The sequence below is a fragment of the Eurosta solidaginis genome, chromosome 3 (genome assembly GCF_040869045.1).
Source record: "Eurosta solidaginis isolate ZX-2024a chromosome 3, ASM4086904v1, whole genome shotgun sequence".
Taxonomy (NCBI): domain Eukaryota; kingdom Metazoa; phylum Arthropoda; class Insecta; order Diptera; family Tephritidae; genus Eurosta; species Eurosta solidaginis.
In genome coordinates this window covers 36,471,413-36,498,902 of record NC_090321.1, presented here as the reverse complement: position 1 = coordinate 36,498,902, position 27,490 = coordinate 36,471,413, and the positions used below count along the sequence as shown (strand labels likewise).

The window sequence follows — 27,490 nt, the reverse complement described above, 5'->3', positions numbered from 1 at the left end:
GTTTAGCCATAAATAATACGCCTAGCATTTCTCTACGACTAGCGAGAGTTGGAAGATTGATAAGCTTTAACCGACTAGTATGAGGTGGAAGATTATACGCAGAGTCCCAATGAAAATTCCTTAAAGAAAACAGTAACAAGTAAGGAAAGCTAAGTTCGGGTGTAACCGAACATTACATACTCAGTTGAGAGCTGTGGAGACAAAGTAAGGGAAAATCACCATGTTGTAAAAAGAACCTAGGGTAACCCTGGAATGTGTTTGTATGACATGTGTATCAAATGGAAGTGAGCCATAGTTCTATAGATGGACGCCTTTTCGAGATATCGCCATAAAGGTGGACCAGGGGTGACTCTAGAATTTATTTTGTACGATATGGGTATCAAATGAAAGGTATTAATAAGTATTTTAAAAGGGCGTGGGCCTAAGTTCTATAGATGGACGCCTTTTCGAGATATGGCCATAAAGATGGACCAGGGGTGACTCTAGAATTTGTTTGTACTATATGGGTATCAAACGAAAGGTGTTAATAAGTGCTTTAAAAGGAGTTGGCCTTAGTTCTATGGGTGGACGCCTTTTCGGGATATCGCCATAAGCGTGGACCAGGGGTGACTCTAGAATGCGTTTGTACAATATGGGTATCAAATGAAAGGTGTTAATGAGTATTTTAAAAGGGCGTGGGCCTTAGTTCTATAGGTGGACGCCTTTTCGAGATATCGCCATAAAGGTGGACCAGGGCTGACTCTAGAATTTGTTTGTACGATATGGGTATAAAATGAAAGGTGTTAATGAGTATTTTAAAAGGGCGTGGGCCTTAGTTCTATAGGTGGACGCCTTTTCGAGATATCGCCATAAACGTGGACCAGGGGTGACTCTAGAATGTGTTTGTACGATATGGGTATCAAATTAAAGGTGTTAATGAGGGTTTTAAAAGAGAGTGGCCCTTAGTTGTATATGTGAAGGCGTTTTCGAGATATCGACCAAAGTGCGGACCAGGGTGATCCAGAACACCATCTGTCGGGTACCGCTAATTTATTTATATATGTAATACCACGAACACTATTCCTTCTAAGATTCCAAGGGCTTTTGATTTCGCCCTGCAAAACTTTTTCATTTTCTTCTACTTAATATGGTAGGTGTCACACCCATTTTACCAAGTTTTTTTCTAAAGTTATATTTTGCCTCAATAGACAAATACAATTACCATGTTTCATCCCTCTTTTCGTATTTGGTATATAATTATGGCATTTTTTGCATTTTTCGTAATTTTCGATATCGAAAAAGTGGGTGTGGTCATAGTCGGATTTCGGCCATGTTTTACACCAATACAAAGTGAGTTCAGATAAGTATGTGAACTGAGTTTAGTAAAGATATATCGATTTTTGTTCAAGTTATCGTGTTAATGGCCGAGCGGAAGGACAGACGGTCGACTGTGTATAAAAACTGGGCGTGGCTTCAACCGATTTCGCCCCTCTTCACAGAAAACAGTTATCGTCCTAGAATCTAAGCCTCTACCAAATTTCACAAGGATTGGTAAATTTTTGTTCGACTTATGGCATTAAAAGTATCCTAGACAAATTAAATGAAAAAGGGCGGAGCCACGCCCATTTTGAAATTTTCTTTTATTTTTGTATTTTGTTGCAACATATCATTACTGGAGTTGAATGTTGACATAATTTACTTATATACTGTAAAGATATTAACTTTTCTTTTAAAATTTGAATTTAAAAAAAAAATTTTTTAAAAAGTGGGCGTGGTCGTTCTCCAATTTTGCAAATTTTTATTAAGCAGACATATAGAAATAAGGGTAACGTTCCTGCCAAATTTCATCATGATATCTTCAACGACTGCCAAATTACAGCTTGCAAAACTTCTAAATTACCTTCTTTAAAAAGTGGGCGGCGCCACTCCCATTGTCCAAAATTTTACTAGTTTTCTATTCTGCGTCATAAGTTCAACACACCTACTAAGTTTCATTGCTTAATCCGCATTTGGTAACGAATTATCGCACTTTTTCGATTTTTCGACATTTTCGATATCGAAAAAATGGGCGTGGTTATTGTCCGATATCGTTCATTTTAAATAGTGATCTGAGATGAGTGCCCAGGAACCTACATACCAAATTTCATCAAGATACCTCAAAATTTACTCAAGTTATCGTGTTAACGGACAGACGGACGGACGGACGGACGGACATGGCTCAATCGAATTTTTTTTCGATACTGATGATTTTGATATATGGAAGTCTATATCTATATCGATTCCTTTATACCTGTACAACCAACCGTTATCCAATCAAAGTTAATATACTCTGTGAGCTCTGCTCAACTGAGTATAAAAATTGCTTCTGTATTGACTCAAGCCAATCTGCATGAACTTGATATCGCGGATGCCAGACTATTGATCCGTATTCTATGAGCAAAATAGAGCAAAAAGAAATCAGTTTTCAAAAGCTTAAATAATAATTTCTTACATAGTACTAATACATTAGCATAAAGAGTATATAGGAGATAAGAGATAAGCGAGAATTAAAATAGTTAAAACAAAATAGGAATGCACTAGTCATTTATCACTCTGTATAAGTTTTATGATGTCTTCTTTGTAAAGAACTTTTACTGCAATTTGCCCAAGCCGCGTTCTAGCGAATATCGCTCCACTCATTGAGAATGCAGAGACTAAGCGCTTTTGGGTTTTCAGCTGTGTAGCGAACTGCATGGTCTCACGGTTGTACTTAGTGAGACTGTTTTACACAAAACTTTTATTAGTTGATTGCAATATGGGTATCAAACGAAAGGAGTTAATGAGTATTTTAAAAGGGAGTGGGCCTTAGTTCTATAGGTGAACGCCTTTTCGAGGTAGCGCAATAAAGGTGGACCAGGGGTGACTCCAGACTTTGTTTGCACGATATGGGTATCAAATGAAAGGTGTTAATGCGTATTTTTAAAAGGGAGTGTGCCTTAGTTCTATATGTGGACGCCTTTTCGAGATATCGCCATAAAGGTGGACCAGGTGTGACTCTAGAATGAGTTTGTACGATATGGGTATCAAATTAAAGGTATTAATGAGAGTTTTAAAAGCGAGTGGTGGTAGTTGTATATGTGAAGGCGTTTTCCAGATATCGACCAAAATGTGGACCAGGGTGACCCAGAACATCATCTGCTGGATACCGCTAATTTATTTATATATGTAATACCTGCCAAGATTTTAAGTGTTTTTTATTTCGCCCTGCAGAACTTTTTCATTTTCTTCTACTTAATATGGTAGGTGTCACAACCATTTTATAAAGTTTTTTCTAAAGTTATATTTCGCGTCAATAAAACAATCCAATTACCTTACCATGTTTCATCCCTTTTTTCGTATTTGGTATAGAATTATGGCATTTTTTCATTTTTCGTAATTTTCGATATCGAAAAAGTGGGCGTGGTCATAGTCGGATTTCGTGCATTTTTCATACCAAGATAAAGTGAGTTCAAGTAAGCACGTGAACTAAGTTCATTAAAGATATGTCGATTTTTGCTCAAGTTATCGTGTTAACGGCCACGCGGAAGGACAGACGGACGACTGTGTATAAAAACTGGGCGTAGCATCAACCGATTTCGCCTATTTGCACAGAAAACAGTTAGCGTCATAAAATCTATGCCCCTACCAAATTTCAAAAGGATTGGTTAATTTTTGTTCGACTTATGGCGTTAAAAGTATCCTAGACAGATTAAATGAAAAAGGGCGGAGCCACGCCCGTTTTGAAATTTTCTTTTATTTTTGTATTTTGTTGCACCATATCATTACTGGAGTTGAATGTTGACATAATTTACTTATATACTGTAAAGATATTAAATTTTTTGTTAAAATTTTACTTTAAAAAAAGTTTTTTTTTTAAAGTGGGCGTGGTCCTTCTCCGATTGGGCTAATTTTTATTAAGCGTACATATAGTAATAGGAGTAACGTTCCTGCCAAATTCCATAATGATATCTTCAACGACTGCCAAATTACAGCTTGAAAAAGTTTTAAATTACCTTCTTTTAAAAGTGGGCGGTGCCACGCCCATTGTCCAAAATTTTACTAATTTTCTATTCTGCGTCATAAGTTCAACTCATCTACCAAGTTTCGTCGCTGTATCGATCTTTTGTAATGAATTATCGCACTTTTTCGGTTTTTCGAAATTTTCGATATCGAAAAAGTGGGCGTGGTTATAGTCCGATATCGTTCATTTTAAATAGCGATCTGAGATGAGTGCTCAGGAACCTACATACCAAATTTCATCAAGATACCTCAAAATTTACTCAAGTTATCGTGTTAGCGGACGGACGGACGGACGGACGGACGGACATGGCTCAATCAAATTTTTTTTCGATCCTGATTATTTTGATATATGGAAGTCTATATCTATCTCGATTCCTTTATATATGTACAACCAACCGTTATCCAATCAAACTTAATATACTCTGTGAGCTCTGCTCAACTGAGTATAAAAATAAAACCGTTTAAAAAATAGGTACATATGTAAATAGCAATGTCTATAATAATAATAATAAACGTAGGTATGTGCAGATGATGTGCATATATCTGTTCATGTACAAATTTCAAAGTAGAATGCAAGAGAATCAATAAGTAAAATTATGTATATAGGTATATACTGAAACATTTTTAACAGTGGTGGCTATGACTATTAATACAGAATGAATTTGAAAATTATTTTAGTGATGAAAATCATTAGTACGTCAGGTCATGCTGGAACAGAGACACTCATTTAAAAATGGTGTTTCCTTTCCCAAGTGGCATTATAACAAGAAAAAGGAGTAAATAAAAACTTGTGAAAAAGGGCGTGGTGCCACGCCTTTTATGACCATGAAATCTGCTATGTTTCGGGAGCCATAACTCGAAGAGAAATTAACGGATCGTAATAAGCTTGGTCACACATATTTTCCTTAAAGCAGGAAATATTAAAAAAAAAAAAAAATGGACGAGATTGGTTAAGGACTACGCCCGGTTTTATATAAAAGATATTTAAAAGGGTAGTAGACTAGAATAATAATTTGTATTAATGATATTGCACTTACAAAGTTTTATTGTAAGAGGAAATTGGGAGACATTTTTTTAATGGGCGGTGCCACGCCCCTATTTCGATCAAGCATTACACAACATTTCTAGAGCTTTAAAAAAATAAATCCTTTTTAACAAAATTCGAAAATTAATTTATCTGAAATGAAGTGTACAATTGAAACTCACGCTGAGTATATAATGTTAAGTTACACTCGAACTTAGACGCACTTACTTGTTACTTTCTACTTTTGTTGCACCGTTAAGGTGATCTGAACTATGTGTAAGGTTTCATGTTTGTAGATCAGTGAGTACTTACTTAAAATCGATCGCAAGTTTCCAGAATTCTAAATATGCATCTAAATATCTCGACCCTTGTCGCATCTAGAAAACTCTTTTACCCTAAATATTACAGCCTAATAAAGCTCGAAGTTTCCTTCAAAGCTTAAGGTCTCCGGGTTATAGGGAAGTTCCTTGAAACACGAAAGCAAAATTTTCAAGTGCGGACTATTTTTTTAGATTTTACGATCCGTGGATCATTTAGCGAAAGTATGTTTCCCTCATGTAGCATAATCATGGGGTTCTGAGATAAGTTCTTAGTTCCAAGAATCGAGCTCTCCGGAAAACTACTCAAATAGCGGTAGCAAGATTCCACATTTTCTACACGTACTTTCTAAATATCTCGAAAAAACATCCAGCGAAACTAGTATAAAGAAAGTAAAAATCATTCTTAATAAATAAAATGTTTATTATTTTGATAAAAAAATTTTATATTATATACAGCTAAATGTTATGAATTGCCACATAGCACCAACACAAAGACAAATAACGGGGCTTTATCTGCATATTTTCTGCCCTGTTATCTCCTAAAGTAGAACTAAAAAAATATCCATAATTGAAATATTTAAACGAAAGGGGTCTCATTGGATACTTAGATCGGGTATTATCAGTTCTTCTGGTAATATTCATATTATACGAAAATATCTTTCGTGGTTTGCGTCAAATAAACGATATGGCAAACAGAAATTTATGACAGATAAACAGCAGCACAGCTCTCGTTTAGAATTGAGTGTAACGGAAGTGAGTTTATCGAAATCGGAACCGAACTCGGAAGCGGAAACAGAACCCATATTAAGTGCCAGATTATGTATGACGCCGTGTCACTCACATTCACACTTACCACTATATAATACCAAAAAAACTGATCCCCAGTGGGTTAGGGATGTCATGGAAGCGTGCTATGCCTACCACACCAAAGATTGTGGGTTCAACTCCCGGTCAAAGAAGCATCGAAAATTTAGAAACAAAAATTTTTCCGATCGCCAGTTTGAATCGATCTCAAGGCCTAACAATAATTATTTTATCATTATTATTGTTATGATATATTTTTTCTTACTTGAAAATGTTTCCGTTATAATTTCTGCCATGAAAAGCTTCTCAGTGAAAATTCATCTGCCTTGCAGATGTCGTTCAGAGTCGGCATAAAACATGTAGGCCCATCCCGCCTATTTGTAGGAAAAGGAGCACGACGCAAATTGGAAGAGAAGCTCGGCCTAAAATCTCTTCGGGGGTAATCGCGCCTTTCACTTCTTTATTTATTTTTATTTGAAAATGGGCGTGGCTCTATCCCTTTTTTGACCAAGCAAATTTGTATTTATCGGTAGCCACAACTCGAAGAAAAATTAACATATCGTGATAAAATTGGGAATACGTGCTTTCTTTATATCAGGAAATTTTTGTAGTAAAAATGGACGGTAACGGTTAAGGACCATGCACAGTTTTATATAAAAGACTTTTAAAAGGGTAGAGACTAGAATAACAAAGTATACTTTAGCGCAAAATAGTTACACTCGAACTTATACTCCCTTACTTTTTTGGGAATATTTTGTATTTAAAATATGCCTCAATAGGATTAGAAAAGTAATTTATCTGAAATGTACTGTACAGTTGAAATTCACTCTGAGTATATAATGCTCGCTTATACCCGAAATAAGACACCCTTACTTGTTTTCGTATAAAGTGCATTAACTGTTAAAATCGATTTGTTATAGGAAGAGGGGTTTTACGAATAAACACAAATGGTTCATTTCATGTTTAGTACAAGAGACTCCTTACTAATTTTTTTTACAGATTTTTGTTCTTAACTGCAGACAAGCTATAACTCGACCAAACGATGTAACTGGTACAAAGGTCTTCTCAAACAGACAAAAACTGAAACTTATTTTTGAAAAAAACTAGATTGGGTATGCAGATCATCAACGATTAACATAACGGGATCCCTAAAAACAACAATGACAACAGCCTCGAGGCAGCTTGAGTGCAGGCCGTATGATCAAAGCGGTAAAGCGTTATCGAATAAAGGTCCAACACACTCTAGTGCCTGAGCTTGCAAAGAGATCTTGGAGCCACAATAAAGTCGAAAAATTCTCATAAACTACAGAATATTTAACGCTTTGGGACTTGCAGCACTTTTCACAAATAAATTTTTTTATTTTTAGACTTTCTGCAGGAAGTTTAAACTTTTTGGTTTTGTTTTAAATCTTTTTTTAAATTTTTAAAACTTAACTTTTTGATTTTCACTTAAATGTGTTTTTTTTGAGATTTTTGACATAATCATAAAGTTTAAATTTAAATTAAAAAAAAAAAAACAAAAAACAGTAGTAAATTGAAAGATTTACAATTCGGGCTCAAACTTTGACTGTAAAAATAAGTGAAATGGAAGAGGAAGAAAAATCAGTATAATTATGATGACAATAAATTCGTAGATGATTATATCAACAAAAGGGACGGAAAGAAAATTAAAAGCAAAGGAAGCACACCGAAGCCTAAACCGAAATAGAAATTCAAATCGGACCAAAACTGGAACCGAAATCAAATCAGAACCTAAACCGGTCCGAAACTAAAATCAAAAACTTATTTGTACCGGAACCTAAACCGTAACCAAAACCGAAACCAGAACCAGGACTTAAATCGGAACCGAATCTGTTACATGAGCTGAAACTGGAACCGTAAAAATACTAGACATGCTCTGAAATGAGAATCGAAAGCGGACCCAAGCCAGAACCAAAAATGCGAATGATACGCGAACGTAACCGAAGCCGAATGAAACAAAAAACCATACTAATACCGAAAATGAAACCGAAACCATAGTGAAGTACCGTACCGTACCGGATCCACAATCTAAATTAGAAGTTATACACGACCGTGACTGAAACCAACAGGAGAAATTTAAGCCGTAACCGATCTAGGCCGTAAAACTAGAGCCATAAACGAACCTGAAAATACAATCCAAATTCAAACCGAAATTGATAACGCGAATGGCACTAAAATCAACAAGTAAGGAAAGCTAAGTTCGGGTGTAACCGAACATTACATACTCAGCTGAGAGCTTTGGAGATAAAATAAGGGAAAATCACCATGTAGGAGAATGAACCTAGAGTAACCTTGGAATGTGTTTTTATGACATTGGTATCAAATGAAAGGTGTTAATGAGTATTTTTAAAGGGAGTAGGCCTTAGTTCTATAGGTGGACGCCATTTCGGGATAGCGCCATAAAGGTGGAACAGGGGTGACTCTAGAATGTGCTTTTACGATATCGGAATCAAATGAAAGGCGTTAAAAAGTATTTTAAAAGGTAGTGGGCCTTAGTTCTATAGATCGACGCCTTTTCGAGATATCGCCGTAAAGGTGGACCAGAGGTGACCAGGAACCTACATACCAAATTTCATCAAGATACCTAAAAATTTCCTCAAGTTATCGTGTTTACGGGCGGACGGACCCTTGAGGAGGGTTGGTTTGACGTGGCGCTGATCCAGTAGCCGTGGCTCTCATTGGGAGGAAAGGTTTGTAGCGCGAAAAGGACGTTTGGTCATAGGCGCGGATGCAAATGCGCACCACAATGCGTGGGGAGGAGCAGATATGAACGAGAGAGGCGAGTCTCTATTTTGTTACATCCTGCAAACCAATTTGCAGATAGTCATCAGGGGAAATGCCCCTACATACTTTGGTCCAACATCCAGCAATGTTCTGGATATTACATTGAGCTCCGAACGTGATATATCAAGGTATGATTGTATGGTTTTTGATAGACCATCCTTCTCCGACCATGCGTATATCAGCTTCAGCATCCCCCTAAAGAGGGTAGAGAAGGGAGGAACCTTTAGAAACCCTAGGTCAACGAACTGGACTAAATTCCAGTAACAGGTAGAAACAAAACTGGGACAACCCAAAGAGGTTGCCAGAGGAGTCTAATGAATTCCTAACAAGGACGCTTATGACTGCGTATAACAAAAGATTCAGAGGAAAAGCAAAGCCGCCATGGTGGAGATATGAGATGAGTCTTCTAAGAAGACAGGTAAACGAATTGGTTAAGCTAGCAAAGGCAGTGGTAAGCCAAGCGTGTCGAGACGAGTACAGGGATCTACTGAGGATATACAAGCGTGGAAATTCCAGGGCGAAGAGAATCTCATGGAAAAGTTTCTGTACGAACATAGAGTGCTCCAGCGAAACAGCACGGTTGAAAAAAACCCTAGCACGGGGAAACATAGTCCAGGACCTATAAAGAAAGAATGGTCACGTAATAGAGAGGAATCCCTTGAGGTGCTTTTCGATACACATTTCCCATCGAGAGATAGTTTAGAAGAGCTAGAAGACAGCACTCACACTTCGACCACGGAGCGGGTAGTGCCGGACTTGGTGACCGATACCAAGATCGAATGGGCAGTGAAGACATTTTCAAGTTTAAATCGCCGGGGCCAGATGGTGTATTCCCGGAACTGCTCATGTAGATTTCCTACCAAAGGCGGGGAAGATCGGTCACTTGTATCCCATAGACTACAGACCCATCAGCTTAACATAAAATCTGCTCAAAACCTTTGAAAGGCTGATAGATGCGTAGTACATAAAGTCCAACGTGGATGAAAAGCTGCTCTCCACAACACAGCATGCGTACACCAAAGGCAAGTCGGTAGACACCGCGTTGCATAGGGTGGTAATAAGCATAGATAAAGCCCTGCCTGGAATATAAGGAATATGCTCTAGGAGTCTTCTTAGACATTGCCGGGGCTTTCAATAATGTTTCTAAATGGGCGATTATGGATGGTATTAATTATATTAAAGTACATCCAGCTTTAACCAGATGGATCGGCTGCATGTCAAATTGCAGGAATATTACATCACAATGGGGATTGTACGAGGCCACGAAATCAGAGGACAGGGAACGTCGCAGGGAGGGGTGCTATCACATCTGCTGTGGACGCTGGTCATCAACCAACTACTCAGGCGATTCGATGAGGGACACGTAGAACTTACGGCTTACGCAGATGACGTTGCAATTTTCATAAGTGGAAAGAAAGGTGGGGTGTACGAGGAGCTTATCACCCTCGCTTTCTCATTGAATTTTTACACCGATTGTAAGCCCTATTCTATACTGTGGAGTTCTTGTTTGTTGGAAAGCCACAAAAAAACAACTTACCTCAAAAAATTAGAGGAGGTATGCAGGCTATCAATGTTTAGCATTACGGGAGCCCTGAAAACAACCCCGAAGGCTGCACTGTATGCCATTCTGCACATTCCACCTTTAGACCTGGTAGCAAACAACATAGCGTTAACAACTGCAACTAGGTTCGGTGCATTGGGGCAGTTCGAGCGCCGACCATACGGCCACAGTAGTATAGCGTGATCAATCATAAGACGAACAGACTACTTGATTCCCTATCTGCGCTTCGAGGGAAATCTTAAAGCCACAATAGAGGTGTATGGTTGGCGGAAGGGTGCTCAAATGGCGGACGAGGCGATACACGTGTACACAGATGGTTCCGAAGTAGGGTCTGCGTAGTACGACGAAGGAGGACGAAGTTTTTTTATAACATAGGTCCTGGTTTTTGATGGGGTTTTTCAGTTTGGTCGTTAAAACAAACTTCTGGTAACTCTACGGCCTCATTCAGTCTATGTGAGCTCCTCATGGACCGGCCAGTTCAACCTAACTGGCAACCTTGTACGGTTAAATCTTAAATCATTCGGTGGTTAAAGTAATTTATTAAACTTTCGCAATTTTTGACTACGTTTTTTAATTTTTTCCTGTTTAAAATATAAACCTAACTGAGTAATAGGTCTAAATAAAAAGAAAATTTAAGTTTAAAAACTCTAAAAATAGAAACAAACCCCAAAAGCTTCAAAAATCCAAAGAAAAAACTTGCACACACTTCAAATCTTAAAAATCTGTCAATCTTTTTCTTTTTTTTTGTAAAATCACAAAGTTAGTAAGTTCACTACTAACTAACTTTCGAACCTTCTTACACGGTTAGATATTTGAGACTAAATTTTAAGCCAATTTTTTACTTCAAAATTTCTCAATATACAACTCAGTTTTCAAATTGCTTATTATTGCGAATGGGAATCGCCCAGTAACTGGGTTTAAATTTGAAGCTCGATTGGACAATTAGTCTAAAATCTCAAAATTGTTTCCAACCGAATCCAAAAAAACAGTCCGACCATCGCAGGAATGCGGGTTCCAATCCCACTCCCCGGAGAAAAGGCTTTGAAGAGATTTACAAGGTAAACATTTAATAAAATAAAATGTAAAAATTGCTTGCAAAAAATGCGTGAATGCATTTAAAAAGTAAATGGGCGATTCCCGCTTCGCAATAACAACCAACCATAATAGTTAGTTGTTGTGGCTTTTACTCAACAAATCCAAAAAATTTAAACAAATCTTATAATAGAAAATTGTATACATTTCACACACTACTATCCGGGGTCCATCGGTTCGAAACCCGTCCATTAGCATTGCCTTTTCTCCTAGCTGGAAGTGCAGATTACATTAGTTTAAGATTGAAACCAAGTTCCGTCCACCAATTTTTACAAAGACCGGTATTGTTGTCTTAATTTTAAACCATACTAGACCTATTTAGTTTACTTATAACGAGATTATCTTCATTTTCGTACTTAACTCTTATTCGTAATTAGATTTCCCCATACAAATTTTTACTTTTGATAATCGTTCATGAACAATGTTTACAGATGGAGATTTTTTTTTGTCATAGAAAAGATTCCACCTCCAAAGTGTAATCACAAATTGGAAGCACAAAATTAAGGAGAAATGTGAAAACTCGAGAGAAAATAATCCAGTTCCCAGAAATGGAACATATCTAACGCGTAGATTATTTATTGATGATTAATTGTAGATTAAGGCAAATATGGTCTTAGGCTCAAACTTTTAAACTTGCTTACGGGCTGCATGAAGAGAAGTTTCACTTCTAATACGCGAAGTGCAAACACAAATTTTTTTGCTGAACGGGTTCTAAATGTCTTTATCTTATGGGTGCAACTTGAACGATAACAACATACAATTACACTTTAACAGTGAGGATTATTTCCGTACGAGTATACAAGAGTTATAAATATGCAGCTAGGACTAAAAGCCTCTAATCAGTCTTTGATATTCTTAATGCAAAGTTCAAATTTATTGCACGCACAACTCAACAATTTCTAACAGTAAAAAGTTGCATATTGCAATGACTTTGACAGAAATTTTGCTCGCTGCAGTACTCGCGGAGTATTTTACATATCACACCGTAATCTAAATTACTGGCAGAGACGAGGTATACCTTGTGATCAGCCATATTGGCTGTTTGGAAATTTAATAGACGCGCCGAAAACCGTAAGCTATGTGGAAGCTTTTGCAATGGTTTACATACGTTATTTGGGGTCGGGCCCATTTTGCGGTTTCTACTTTCTACAACAACCTGCGGTGCTAGCCTTATCACCAGAGTTTATTAAACGCATTATGATAAAAGATTTTAATAACTTTACCGATCGTGGTTTATATAGCAATGAAAAGGATGATCCTTTATCCGGAAATTTGTTCCTGCTGGATGGTCAACAGTGGCGTTATTTACGTAATAAACTCTCACCTACATTCACTTCCGGCCAAATGAAATGTATGCTACCCACGATGATTGCGGTAGCCGATCAATTTGTGGAAGCCTTAAATCGTTATCTGGAAAAGAGCAACCAAATTGAAGTAACAGAAATTCTAGCGCGTTTCAACACAGATGTGATCGGATCTTGTGCCTTTGGTATTGAATGCAATAGTCTCAAAAATCCAGATGCTATCTTCCTCCAAATGGGGCGTAATATTTTAAACGATAGACGTCATTGAACCTTAGTTAACATTTTAATGAATGCTTTACCAAATTTAGCAAGCAAACTTCATATGTGTTCAAATAAAAGCTGTATTTCGTTGCTAACTAGTACAATTAAAACACTAGCTAGCTTACCGAATTGCATGGAAAGCAACAATAAAAAGTAATCGAGTTGAGTTGGCTAAGCGCTTTCAGTTGAAACCGCTTAGCTAATTGTCGACCTGATTGATAGTTTTGTATAGTGTTGCATATTCAAAAATAGGGCACTATTGTGAACGAGCGAATCAAATGAACATACGAATAAAACAAAAGTGAAGTGAACAAAATAAAGTGAAACAAATTGGAGCAAACGTAAGTAAATATGCGCAAGAGTATTTTATAACAAAAATATTAAATTAGCAATTGTTTCATAGATTTCAGGAAAGAAAACGGAGAAACAGGAGCCGGGAACAAACCGCAGGATTCTTGAGATGCTACCTTGCACGGAAGGAAGAGTTCCTGCATCCAAAAAAAAAAAAGGACGTGTGGCACTCGGGGGCTGCCGCGGCAAAGCTATTGCATATTATCAACTTATGCAATTATAATATTTATGCAACATTTTGTTTTCTTTGATATTAATTCAAGTTTTGTCTTTGATATTAATTCAAGTTAACCTTTTTAAGCGTGGTGACCGATAAGAAAACAAATTTTTTACTTTTATTGAATAAATGAGAAGTTAATATTTAACTTTCACTTTAACTTTAATATTCACTTTAACTTTAACTTTATTTTTAACTGTAACTTTAACTTTAACTTTAACATTCACTTTAACTTTAACTTTAACTTTAGCTTTAACTTTAACTTTAGCTTTAACTTTAACCTTAACTTTGACCTTAACTTTAACTTTAACTTTGACTTTAACTTTAACTTTAACTATAACTTTAACTTTAACTTTGACTTTAACTTTAACTTTCATTTTAACTTCAACTTTAACTTTCGCTTTAACTTTAACATTCACTTTAACTTTAACTTTAACCTTAACTTTAACTTTGACTTTAACTTTCATTTTAACTTTAACATTATTTGTAACTTTAACTTTCGCTTTAACTTTGACATTCACTTTAAATTTAACTTTATTTTTAACTTTAACTTTCGCTTTAACTTTAACATTCACTTTAACTTTAACTTTAATTTTAACTTTAACTTTATTTTTAACTTTAACATTCACTTTAACTTTAACGTTAACTTTAACTTTAACATCCACTTTAACTTTAACTTTAACTTTATGATCCGGGGTGGGCGTGAGCTTAGCACCAGCTAACAAGCCAACCTAATATAAACACACGCAAGTCATTTTCTGTCAAAAATGTCTCATGCACATACAACTTGTATGAGAGCAACTCAAATTGAATTTGCTGCGTGAAAACCTAACTCGATTTCCAATTTTTGTTCTGTGTGACATTTAGATTTGACGTTTGCACACTTGCTTTACATTGTCGCAACGCATGCTTATTTGGGTTAGGTCAAAAAAAGCCGGTTGTTTGCCTGCGCTAAAAAAACGCAGTGCGGTTTTATTAGGTTGGCTTGTAAGCGACCATATATGTATACGATAAGCGATAGCACAATGGCTACTTCGTGAAAACCAACGACAGCTCTTTTAGTTTGATTTCGATGGTCGTACGGTGAGGAAGTGTCGCACGCGCGCTTAAAGCAGAGTACCAAAAAGTGCGTGTGACACGTGTTCAGTGTTCAAGCATTGAAATCAAACTAAATAAATAATTGATTTTGCTTTCGTGCTCGCTACGCGTTCGTGTTTACTAACACATTCTTAATTTGGTAACCGTATAAATTTAGTGGTGCCCACCGCTGTTTATGATAGAGATCCAATTTTATGTATTTGGCCTGTTGCTAACACCGAACCTTTACGAACCTTTTCGAACATTTTCGAGCCTTTTCGGATCTTTTTTGACAAATATCCGTTACGGTTTTTTTTTTACTTAGTCGCCAAGCCCGCGATAAAATCTATGCAATAGCTTAAAAGAGGTCTGCCTTCTCAAATGTATTGGAAGATAAGGTGTCCATTGCTTAATGGGGTATGTTAGAAAATATATTTAACCATCATATAAATTACATTGCATATCAAATTAATAAACATACGTTTTAGGATGCGGATATGGCACCATTATGCTTGGAAGCGAAAATGCGTACGTTGCTTAACGCATACAAAGCAGCAAAAGACAACAACCGCAGAACTGGCGCTACTCCATGCTTTACTCCATATATGGACATTATGGACGAGATATTTGGGAAAAGCCCAAAAATTTCTAATACCCACACCGTCCACGTTGGCTGCAGGCCGGTTGAAAAACTGCAACTACCACTATCATCAACGTGTCAGTCGTCGGTAGTTTCACCACCGCCTCCCTCATCAACGCCAGCAGTACTGACATCGCCATCACCTTCTCCATCAGCAATACTATCACCAACACAAACAGCTTCACCAATAATGCCATCACCAACGCAAACACCTTCACCGATCATGCCATCATCAACGCAAACACCTCCACCAATTGCATCGCCATCGCCAGTGCCATCTGCGTCAGCTAATACATCATCACGCAAAAAGCGTTCCGCACGGGAGCTGTACTATGAAAAAATATTTGAGCTGAAGAAAAAAATGGCAGAAGAAAAAGTTAAATCGCGAGACGAATCCCTGCAACACTTCAAAGAGTTGCTGAGGGAAAAATTTGAAAAGGATATGCAGATGGAGCAGAGGAAATTGGAATTAATGGAAAAATGGGTGAATAAGTGAGATTATCTCGAAAACGATATGATATGTCTACATTGAACCTTCTAGGTCATTTTCTGCAATCCACCCGCTTTGTAAATTTTTACCATTATTTCTAATTTCGTTTATTTCATTTCTTTCGATTTGTATTCGAATTTATAAAGAAATTTGTGTGATAGGTTTGACACGACTTTGTTCCGAATCAAAATCGGTTATCGTAATAACATGTACAAATACGTAATAAAGTCGATATAAACTTAAGCTCACGATCTTACGCAGAATTTGTATTCGAAATACGCATCTTCAGTAAAATTTAAAAATAAGTCACTAAGAATTTTTAGATTATTTCTGAGTATACAGTTTTTTCAGCTGAGTTGAGTATATTCTTTTGAAGTTATTCTCTTTATAGGGAAGAAATTGCTCCAGCTGAGTGGACAAAAAAGGTGTCAAAAAACAGTAGATTTTTTTTTGCATTAGGACTAACAATTTGTCATACTTAAATTCAATAAATAAATACAAAACTGCAAACTCAGAAGAATTATAAAAATTCTTAGTAACAAATTTTAAGTTTAACTGAGGATTCGTGTTTAGAATTCGAATTTTGCGTAAGATTCATGAGCTTTCGTTTATATCCATTTTATGACGTATGTGTTTGTACATGTTTTTATAAAAAAGTAAAATTAGGTGAAAACCGCAAAAGTCATCCGTTTTAAAAAAAACTCTTAACTTTAATTTTTGCAATTTTTTGAAAACGTTTTTCAATGCTTGGTTTTTCAATTTTCACCTGTATTCGATTTTTCTCATATCGGCAAACAATTTTCAAATCAAACATTATTTATTAACTTTGAACTTTACTGAAAAAATCGATTTTCAATAGGTCAGATGGGACTAATTAATAGTTAAGGAATATTAACTTGAATGGATTAACTTTAATAATCTACATAAAATGTTTTAGAGTTCTGACTCTATTTAATTTAGGGTGCGATATATACTGAAAATCGAATGATTGAAGATTTCAACTCAGTTAGTCTAAGGTTGTAAGACCTACACATAATCTTCGACACTTTACAGCCCCGCACATCTCCGCACAGTGTGCCACAGATCCTTCTCCTTCCACTACTTTGGAACCGCCATTTGAGCACCCTTGCACCAACCGTCCACCTCTATTGTGGCCTTAAGATCTCCCTTGAAGCGCAGATAGGGAATCAGGTATTCTGTTCGTCTTGTGGTTAATGACGCTATACTACTATGGCCGTATGGTCGGCGCTCAAGCTGCCCCGAGGCACCGACCCTGGTTGGAATGTAAATGCTATGAGAAAGAGAGGGCGATAAGCCCCATGTACACCCCAGCATTCTTTTACATGCATAAAAAGCCGTTGAGGCCTTCTCACGCTCTTCTCCACGTTAAGCTTCCATGACAGCTTACTGTCTAGGATGATTCCTAGATATTTTGTGCAAGGTCCTGTAAGGTCACCCCTCCTAACTTAGGCCTGGTCAAATTTGGGACCTTGTACCTCTTTGTAAACAAGACCATATCTGTCTTCTTCTCGTTGGCTTTCAACCAGAAATTAGATACCCAGGTATGAATATCCCGAAGCGCCCGATCCATCAAAAAGCTAGTCGTTGGAAGGCACTTTCCATTTATGACAATTCCAACGCCATCTGCGTTTGTCGTTAGTTTTACGAGTCTCTCATCGAATCCCATAAAGCACCTTGGTGCACAAGCATTGGTCGAAGGAAAATGAACGTGTTATCTTCAGATTTTTATAATAATTTATTCTTCCAAGCCAAAAGGTTATTTTAAATTAAATTGTGTTGCCTTAAATAATTAAAAAGATTTTCCCTTCTATCTAAGTTGGAATTGGAATTCGACTCCTCTATTTCCTCCTCAATCTCAAAGGAAACTGCATCGTCCATTTCATTTTCTTCAGCGTCACACAAATCGTCATGGGTGATGCAAATATTATGCAAAACACACGCACTGACAACGATGTTGGTAATCGTCTGCAAATCTGTTTGTTCCGTAAACTTCATAAGTCTTCGGAAACGTCCTTTAAAAAGTCCAAACGTATTTTCAACAACCCAGTTGAAGAATGGATTTCGTTAAATTTTCGCTGACTTTGAGTCAAATTTCCGTAGTCTTTATATGGAGACACCAACCAATTCGTCGTCGGATAAGCCAAGTCCCCAATTATAAAATATGAACCTGCAAACATTTGTTCGTGTAGACTGTCGGCATCGTTAAAGAGTTTGGATCTTCTCAAAACTCTGTAGTCATGAAGTAACCCAGGCTCACCACAGGTTACATCAATAAACTTTTTATCGGCATCCACTACAGCTTGCAGGACTATACTATAGGTTTTTTTACGATTGAAGTACATTTCTTTTTGATCCTTCGAACCTTTAATACCAATGTGCGTACAGTCTATAGCTCCAATAACACCAGGGATACGTTGTTTTTGGTAAAACTTTTCAGTCGTTTTTTGTAGCTGAATACCTTCTGGCCACTTGATATATTCATCACTAATAGATACCAAATAGCGAGAAACACGTTGGACAACGGACCATGCGCTTGATGTGGCTACACCAAACAAATTCCCTAGTGGGCGAAATGTCACGCTGTTGTTAGTATACCATATATACATGTAAATGGATTTCTTGGGTGTGATACGTGATCTTCCAACACCAGACTGGTCAGCAACAAAAGAAGATGTGGAATACCTCGCTAGAGAAATCAAATATTTTTTTAGTTTATAAATGTATTTACTAATTAAAAAAGCTTTTGTTATTACTGGTAAGATACAACACTGTTTCACGCTTGAGTCTCATGTGCGCTTTGAAGTCCATCCCTCTCATCGCATCAAGCGTGCCTTCGAAGTTGTTACACCTCTCATGCTGTTCATTTTCGCTTTCCGAATCTTCAGAGGATGAACTGGAGCTAGCATACACGGCCTCCAATATTTCGTTCAGCACTTCGCATACATCATTTTGCTGGCAAACACTCTTTATTTAATAAATAAAAAAAATTTTATATTTAGAATTAAATACAAATATTTACCAATGAATCGACAGGATTGCTAATTTTTTTCGTTTTTCTTTTAAAATTTTCACAAACACAAAATTTATTTTGACACCTGACACCAGTGCTGTGAAGCAACATAATAAAATTGTTTAGCTAGTTGGAGCATTTTTTTCGAGCTCGCGTAATAAAAAAAACCCGTAAAGATAAATATACCGAATTCTTTTTGAAGCTTGTGCATGACTCTGTTGATTACCGCGAGAAGAATAAAGTGCAACGTAAAGATTTTCTTGACATTTTAATGGATTTGAACAAATTAGAACAAAAATCTGATGGAAAAGCTTTGTCAGTGGAAGAAATGGCAGCGCAAGTTTTTATTTTCTTTGTGGCTGGTTTTGAAACATTTTCGACAACTCTTGGCTTTTTGTTGTACGAATTGGCGTTAAGTTTGAATATTCAAAAGCGTTTGCGAGAAGAAATACTGAAGACATTGGACAAATTTGATAATGTAGCCACATATGAATGCATTAATACGATGCCTTACATGACACAGGTCATAGCAGGTGGGTTGATGTGAACCACGATCATTCCCTATTCTGAATTGCGAATTAAAAGAGAACCTAAAAAAAAAAATAATAAATGTAAGGCGCGATAACCTCCGAAGAGATCTAAGGCCGAGCTTCTCTTCCAATTTGTGTCGTGCTCCTCTTGATTTTCCCTACAAATTGGCCGAACGGGACCTACATGTTTTATGCCGACTCCGAACGGCAACTGCAAGGCAGATGAGTTTTCACTGAGAGCTTTTCATGGCAGAAATACACCCGGAGCGCTTGCCAGACACTGCCGAGGGGCGACCCCGCTTAGAAAAATTTTCATCTAATTGAAAAACCTTATTTCTAAAATTTTGATGTTGCTTTGCCCGGGGTTTGAACCCAGGGCATACGGTGTGGTAGGCGGAGCACGCTACCATCACACCACGGTGGCCGCCAAAGAGAACCTATGCCCTCCATATACATAAACAGTGGCAATTTTTATCAAATTTCTTCAATTAAGTTCTTTTTTTATTTTCGTTATTTTAAGAACAAACTTTATACATTGAAACCAATCTCAAAAAGCGTTTCGAAAAAGTTTGTTAATTTAAAAAATTCTGTAGGGAGGAAAATCGAAAACACCCTTCAGAAAAAAAATTTTAAATAAATGCGTATTTTGAGAGACCGTTAAGTCATACTTTTTTAGACCAAAATCGATTCCAAATAAAAATTTCGAAATTTTCGCAAATGTTGTTCGAATTTTCAAATTTTTTTGAAAACTTTTTGAGACTGGATTCAGTTATAAAATTTATAGAAGCCGCTTCTCAAAAAAATCGAAGATAAGTAAGAGGGAATTAATTGACGATGAAGAGTTTGAAATTGTCGTAAAACTTTCTCGAATTTTTTCGAAAACGTTTTTGAGATTGGTTTGCAAAGCTTCAACTACAAAATTCCTAGAAGTTTTTGCTTAAAATATTAAAAAAAAAAAAAAAAACAAGTAAGATAGTCTTAGTTCAAGTAAAACCGAACATTACGTACCCAGCTGTGCACTTGAGACGCTGTTGTGGGCGTGGTCTTTAACCAATTTTGATCATCTTCACTTATTCTATATAATTTCGCAAGGATAGTGTGTCTGCCACATTTTAATGTAATATCTGTAACGGCTTTTGATATACGGTTTGTTAAACTTCCAAATTTTCTTCTTCTGAATGAAGATGGTGCCAAGTCCATATTCCAAAATTTTTGGGAATTTATGGTTTGCGTCATAAAACCAATCCACCTACCGAATTTCATTAGCTAAAATGTGTTATTTTTTCTAAATTTTCGATATTGAAAAAGTGGGCGTGGTTATCGTCCGAGTTTCAATAACAATCTATTCTGGGTCCGGATAAGCCAGTAATCGGTGAAGATATGTCAATATCTGCTCAAGTTATCGTAAATGGACGGACGGACATGGCTTAATAATTTTTTTTTCAGTACTGAATATTTTTATACATGGACGGTTGTGATAGCTTAAAAGGTTTCATGTGGTAATACCAAATCATTTCCGAGATGGTCGGGCTAGTACCTTAATGGTGCTTGTTACCGGAACGTACCGGATCTGCATCCAACAAAGGACCATCAACATCGATAACACTCCCCAAGGCCTTCGGAGAGTGTCCTTATCGCTACAACAACAACAACAATATCATAGTTAGCAGAAGCCAATTGGGAAGAAGTTGTATAACAGCAAGACGTGGTGATGGTCGAATGCGTTTGTAAACAGTCCGATTATTACAGGAGTGCGTGTTTTAGTCCCACTCCCGAGAGAAAGGGGTTTGAAGAGATTTGCATGGCATAATCGAAACAGCGGCCGCTTTGTCTGTCCTGATGTCGAGTTGTTTCAACTTTTTCCCAAACATTTAATAAAGTTAAAAAAAAACACACAATTCAACCGACGAAAATTGAAAAATCGTACCACTGCTATTTTTTCGTTCGCTGCTGTATATCGATACGAGCAGGTGAGTCTCTTAATAGCAAATAGGTACATTAATTAAAAACCTTAATGTGTACCTTCATTGTTTTCTATTCTTTTATTTCAGAAACACTTCGCAAATATCCCGTTGTAACTCGTTTACAACGTGTGGCGCTATCAGATTATGTTGTGCCTGAACATCCCATATATGTCATCGAAAAGGGCACTGTGATATTCATACCTGTCAAGGCGATACACCACAATCCCGAAATATATCAAGAACCAGACAAATTTGATCCCGAACGTTTTTCACCTGAGCAAATGCAAGCACGCGATTCAATCAATTGGTTGCCATTCGGTGATGGTCCACGTAATTGCATTGGCATGCGTTTTAGTCAAATGCAGATGCGCGTCGCATTAATTTATTTGTTACCTAATTTTGAAGTATCTACTTGTGATTTAACAGAAATTCCATTGGAACTTTCACGTGCTTCAAATCTAACAACCAGCAAGAATGGTATAACAATGAAATTCGAAAGGATTAAAAGCTAACTGATTGTTCATTAACACGTTATATTAAATAATATTTTTATTTAAAATAAAGTAGTAAATCTAATATATAAAATGCTTGTGTCACGGTGTTAGAGGCATAACTCCTGCGATACGGCTAAACCGATTCTCATGAAATTTTGTGAGTATATTGAGTAGGTCTGAGAATCGGCCAACAAAACGTGGACCCGGGTACCTCTAGAATGTGTTCATACAATATGGACAACAAATGAAGGCTGTTGATGAGTGCTTTAGGAGAGGGTAATTTTTATACCCCTGAGTGACCAGGGTCTCGAGATACCCCTGGACCGTCTTTATACAATATTGATATCAAATGAAAGCTGTTGATGAGTGCTTTAGTACAGGGTAGTTTTCATACATATTGGTGACTAAGGTCTCGAGATATAGGCCAAAACGTGGATCATGGTAACACTAGGATGTGTTGTTACATTATGGGTTTCAAATGGAAGCTGTTGATGTTAGCTTAATGGCCGTTGTCCCATCTAGCCTTTAATTTTAGCACTCACTTTATCCTGATTATAAATGAATTTTCGTTTGCTCAAGTTCTTTTTAAATTACCATGCGGAAAAATTTACCGGCATCTTATCTGCCCTTTAAAATTTATTTTTAGCTTTTATAAATAAAAACAAATAAGGAAGGCTTAGTTGGGGTGTACCTTAACATAATATACTCAGCTGAGAGCTTTGGAGACAAAATTGTCTTTTTCATGGATACATAATAATTATAGCTGCGTTTGTTTCGTAGGGTTTATAAGTGGTTTTTAATTCCATATCACATACGCTTGGGAAATATCGCCCAAATTGTAGACCAAGGGTGACGTTTTTTGGAACGATTTTCCTTCATCCGTTGTCGAATAAGGGAAAATCACCGTGTAGGAAAATGAACCTAGGGTAACCCTGGAATGTGTTTGTATAAGATGAGTATCAAACGAAAGGTATTAAAGAGTATTTTAAAAGGAAGGAGGCCTTAGTTCTATAGGTGGACGCCTTTTCGAGATATCGCTATAAAGGTGGACCACGGGTGACTCTACAATGTGTTTGTACCAGGCATGCTTAACGAACGAAACGATATCATTTCGTTACGATAATCAACGTTAATAAACGAAACGAAGTCATTTCGCCAAATTAACGTTAATTTGACGATCTTAACGTTAATAAACGAAACGAAGTCACTTCGTTTCGTTTATTAACGTTGATTATCGTAACGAAATGATATCGTTTCGTTCGTTAAGCATGCCTGGTTTGTACAATATGGGTATCAAATGAAAGGCGTTAATGAGTATTTTTAAATCGAGTGGGCCTTAGTCTATACTATATACTATAGACTATAGACTCTATAGGTATACGCCTTCTCGATATATCGCCATAAAGGTGGACCATCTATAATATGTTTGTACGATATGCGTATCAAATTAAAGGTATTAATGAGGGTTTTAAAAAGGAGTGTCCCTTAGTTGTATATGTGACGGCGTTAAGCTGCTACTAAATAAATGTACAACAACAAAAACATGAAGCAGCCACTCTTGGAATTGAATACAACTGGCAACAAATCCGAGCTACAATCACGACTACGGGAAGCTATGGAATCTGAAGGAATCGACGTTGATGAACACACTTTTCATCCTGATGTGGAAGAGTCGACAACAAAAATAGAAGAGAAAAACGAAACATCACAGACAGTTACCAGCACATATGTACTTGAGCATAATATTGGCTGCAATATCTGCACAAACCTCGACAGTAATATCCAAGATTGAAGCCCAGGAAAGACAAATGTCATCTCAACTGGAAGAACAGAAAACATATATGGCATCCCAACTGGAATCACAGGAGACATGCATAACATCGAAGATTGAAGCACAAGAAACGAGTATTTTAGAAATGTCGACACAGATTACATCAAAGATGGAAACACAACTGAAAGAACAAGAGACACGCATGACAGTACAACTCGAAGCGCAAGAGGCGCGTATATCATCAAAACTCGAAGCGCATATGGACAAGAAAATAACGCAGTTTGAGAAAAAAATCGAGGCCGAGGTGGATGCTTTGAGAGGTCGTATACAGGAATTGCAACTAAATCGCCCAGCTGTTTCAGCAAGCAATACAAAGGTAAAAACTCCATCTTTTGACGGCTCTGTTCCTTTCCAGGTATTTAAGCTTTAATTTGAGAACACGTCACCAGTGAACAATTGGAATGCGGAAGATAAAGTTGCTGCACTGTTCGTGGCTGAGATCTTACATACCATCCCAGAGTACGAACGTAACAGTTATGAAGCATTGATGACTGCTGTAGAACGATGGTACAGGTATATAATTGCAACCGCTACCGAAAAAGCTAACGAGACTTTGCAGGAGTTTGCCTCGGATGTTGAGATGCTGGCCCATCTAGCAAATGCGGACGCACTGGTGGAATATACCGAGACCGTACAAATTCAGACCTTCATAAATGGTATACGAAACGTGGAAACGAAACGGGCTACATATGCGAATCGAAAAGCAACATTTGCAGAAACGGTACCACATTATCTGATTCAGGAAACAGCATCGCTTCTATGTAAGCCACAGTAAACCACTATAAGAACAAGGATGTGTATCTTAACTTCAGTTTGGAGAAAGGATTCAGCAGTAAGCGAGTACTGGTGGAGGAGAATCGACAAAGACCACAAAAGTCAAAGGCAGTAGATCGGGCATAGGTTGATGAAAGGAATGGGCCAAGCAAATAAAAATCAAAGGTACCTGCGGGAAAAACACTTGCATTGAGGCTAATGGAGGCACTAAAATGAACGAAATATTTTCCCAGAAAGAGCGCTAGGGTGGTTTCAAGTCAGGGCGCACTAATGTTGTGAAACATCAGAACGATATTGATTATGCAAAGCCAATCGGTCAAGCTCAACCTCTTCAAAGTAGCCCAGCGGCCAAGCAACAGAGTGCGAGGCAACGAACCAGGTTAATGAGTAGTAAGATGAAACTCAGATACGACGAGAACAACAATTCGGAAGGTTTCTTGGAGGGAGATTTGGTACTCTTATACAACCCTCACCGGCGGAAAGGTGTTCCATCAAAATTTTGGGGCAATTGGGAAGGCCCGTACAAAGTTTTGAAGTGGATCAGTGATGTCATCTACTGCATACAAACAATTGGGAAACCACAAAATAGAAGGGTGATTCATTTGGAGAGGCTAGCAGCGGTTGGATCGAGAGATTTGTCTGATCGGGACGATCAGACTTAGTTGGAGGGCAGTGTGACGAATATTAGCATCACTAAGCTGCTACTAAATAAATGTACAACAAAAACATGAAGCAGCCAATCTTATGTACATGTACACATTAAAGCTAGCAACACTTATGTAGAAGGCGACGAAGAGCTAACTCACGCACACAGATATAATCATCAGCCGAAGTTCTTACTCACACATACACGCATATAACTAATTATCAAGCAGGAGATACAAGAATTCTAGAAGGTGAAACATCTAGACCTTTGGAGAAATATGCGGACGAAGCAACAGAGAATATAAAACAGCGCAAGCTGAGTAATAACTATTCAGTTTTAATTTAAACACGCTATTGGTTGTGAAGTATAATAGTGAAGTATTACTCCCAAAGTAAGCTTAATAAAGACCAGTGTGCAATACTGAATATCGGAGTGATTTATTAAACAGTTAAGCGATTCGAACGTTAGCAGCAGGTTTTAAATAAGCAAAATTTCTCTAAATTCGTTACAATAATTTGACATGCTACTTCTTCTGACGATAAATAATGTTTGTACTAAAAATTAGCGTAATCGGTATATAACCACGCCTACTTTTTATGTATGAAATATTTCCTATGATTATATTTCTTCGATGTTCCGATCCCTAATTAAGCTATTATCTTTAAACTTGGCATGTAGGTTGATGACAACAAACATAAACATTTTGAAAAATGGGCATGACAACGCCTACTTATTAAAATAGATTTTCATGTGCTTTCGCTATCGATATCTTCAAAAGGCTTTTGGAGAAAAAATTCCTTAAACAAGGTTAATCTTCTCCAGCAAAAACTACAAAAATCAGAGGACAACCAAGCCCACCTTGTTTATCAAAATACGAAAATGCCTGTTGGAAGCGCATATATCGTGACATCTGAGTAATTTATAAAGATACAATCCTAAAATGTAAAGATCCAATCGTGTAGGTAGATCTGAAATAAATATTTAACTATTTTGAGAAATGGTTGGGAATCGTTGTCAACAGATTTTTCTTATTTTTGACCAAAGTTGTTCTTTTCACCTAAATTTTATTAGCGGGGGGTGTATGAATGTATGTATGTATATAACGGAATCTTGGAGTAGAATTTTCATCAGCTTCCAGAACCGAGTTTGATTATCTTCGCTCAGTCTATATAATTTGGCAAGAATAATGTCTCTGCCAAATTTCTATGTAACATATTTAACGGTTTTTGATTTACGGGATGTTAAACTTTCAAATTTTCTTCTATATGTGCGTGTGCCACGCCCATATGTTTTGCGTCATAAACCAATCCACCTACCAAATTCGATTAGCTTAGCGGTATTCGTTTTGAATTATTTCATTTTTTCCATTTTTCTAAATTTTCGCTATCGATAGAGTGGAAGGTGTTATTTTCCGATATCGCTCATTTTCAATTTATTCTGGGTCCCGATAAACCCGTATACCAAATTTGGCGAAGATATTTCAATATTTGCTCAAGTTATCATGTTAACGGACGGACAGATGGACGGACATGGCTTAATTAAATAGATACTGATGATAAATGGAAGTCTATAGCTATCTTGATTATTTAATACCTTTACAACCAACCGTTATCCAATCAACGTTATAATACCCTGTGTACAATAAATAAATGTAAAGTGCAATAACCTCTGAAGAGATTTTAGGCCGAGCTTCTCTTCCAATTTTCGTCCTGCTCGTTTTATTATTTCTTACAAATTGGCCGGACGGAACCTACTAGTTTTATGACGACTCCGAACGGCAACTGCAAGGCAGATGAGTTTACACTGAGAGCATTTCATGGCAGAAATAAACTCGGAGTGCTTTCCAAACACTGCCGAGGAGCGACCCCGCTAGAAAAGTTTCCTTCTAATTGAAAAAAACTTCTTTATAAGATTTGTATGTTGCTTTGCCCGGGGAGTGAAACCAGGATCTTCGGTGTGATAGGCGAAGCACGCTACCATTACACCACGGCGATCGCAGCTGGACATAAAAAGCGCTTTGAGAAAGAAAAGTTGTTGAAGTCATACCATGCTAGTTTTAAAAAATACAAGTTTAAGAAGCAGCTCCAATTTACCGAATTTTTGGCCGAAATGAGTTGACAAAAAAAATTATATTTGCTGCTATGATAACCATAACTTAAAATTTTTTATATGAAGTGCATTGGTTATCATTGTTTTGTTGTATCAGCTAATCGTAACTGTGGCCTGCTAATTCACTTTCACTTTTGTTGCTTGAAGA

General features: G+C 37.1%; 1 pseudogene; it reads left to right on the top strand.

Annotated features, from left to right (window-relative positions):
- Positions 1-12,548: 12,548 nt before the first annotated feature.
- On the top strand, positions 12,549-22,000 carry LOC137245878 (probable cytochrome P450 6a21; annotated as a pseudogene).
- Positions 22,001-27,490: the final 5,490 nt, after the last annotated feature.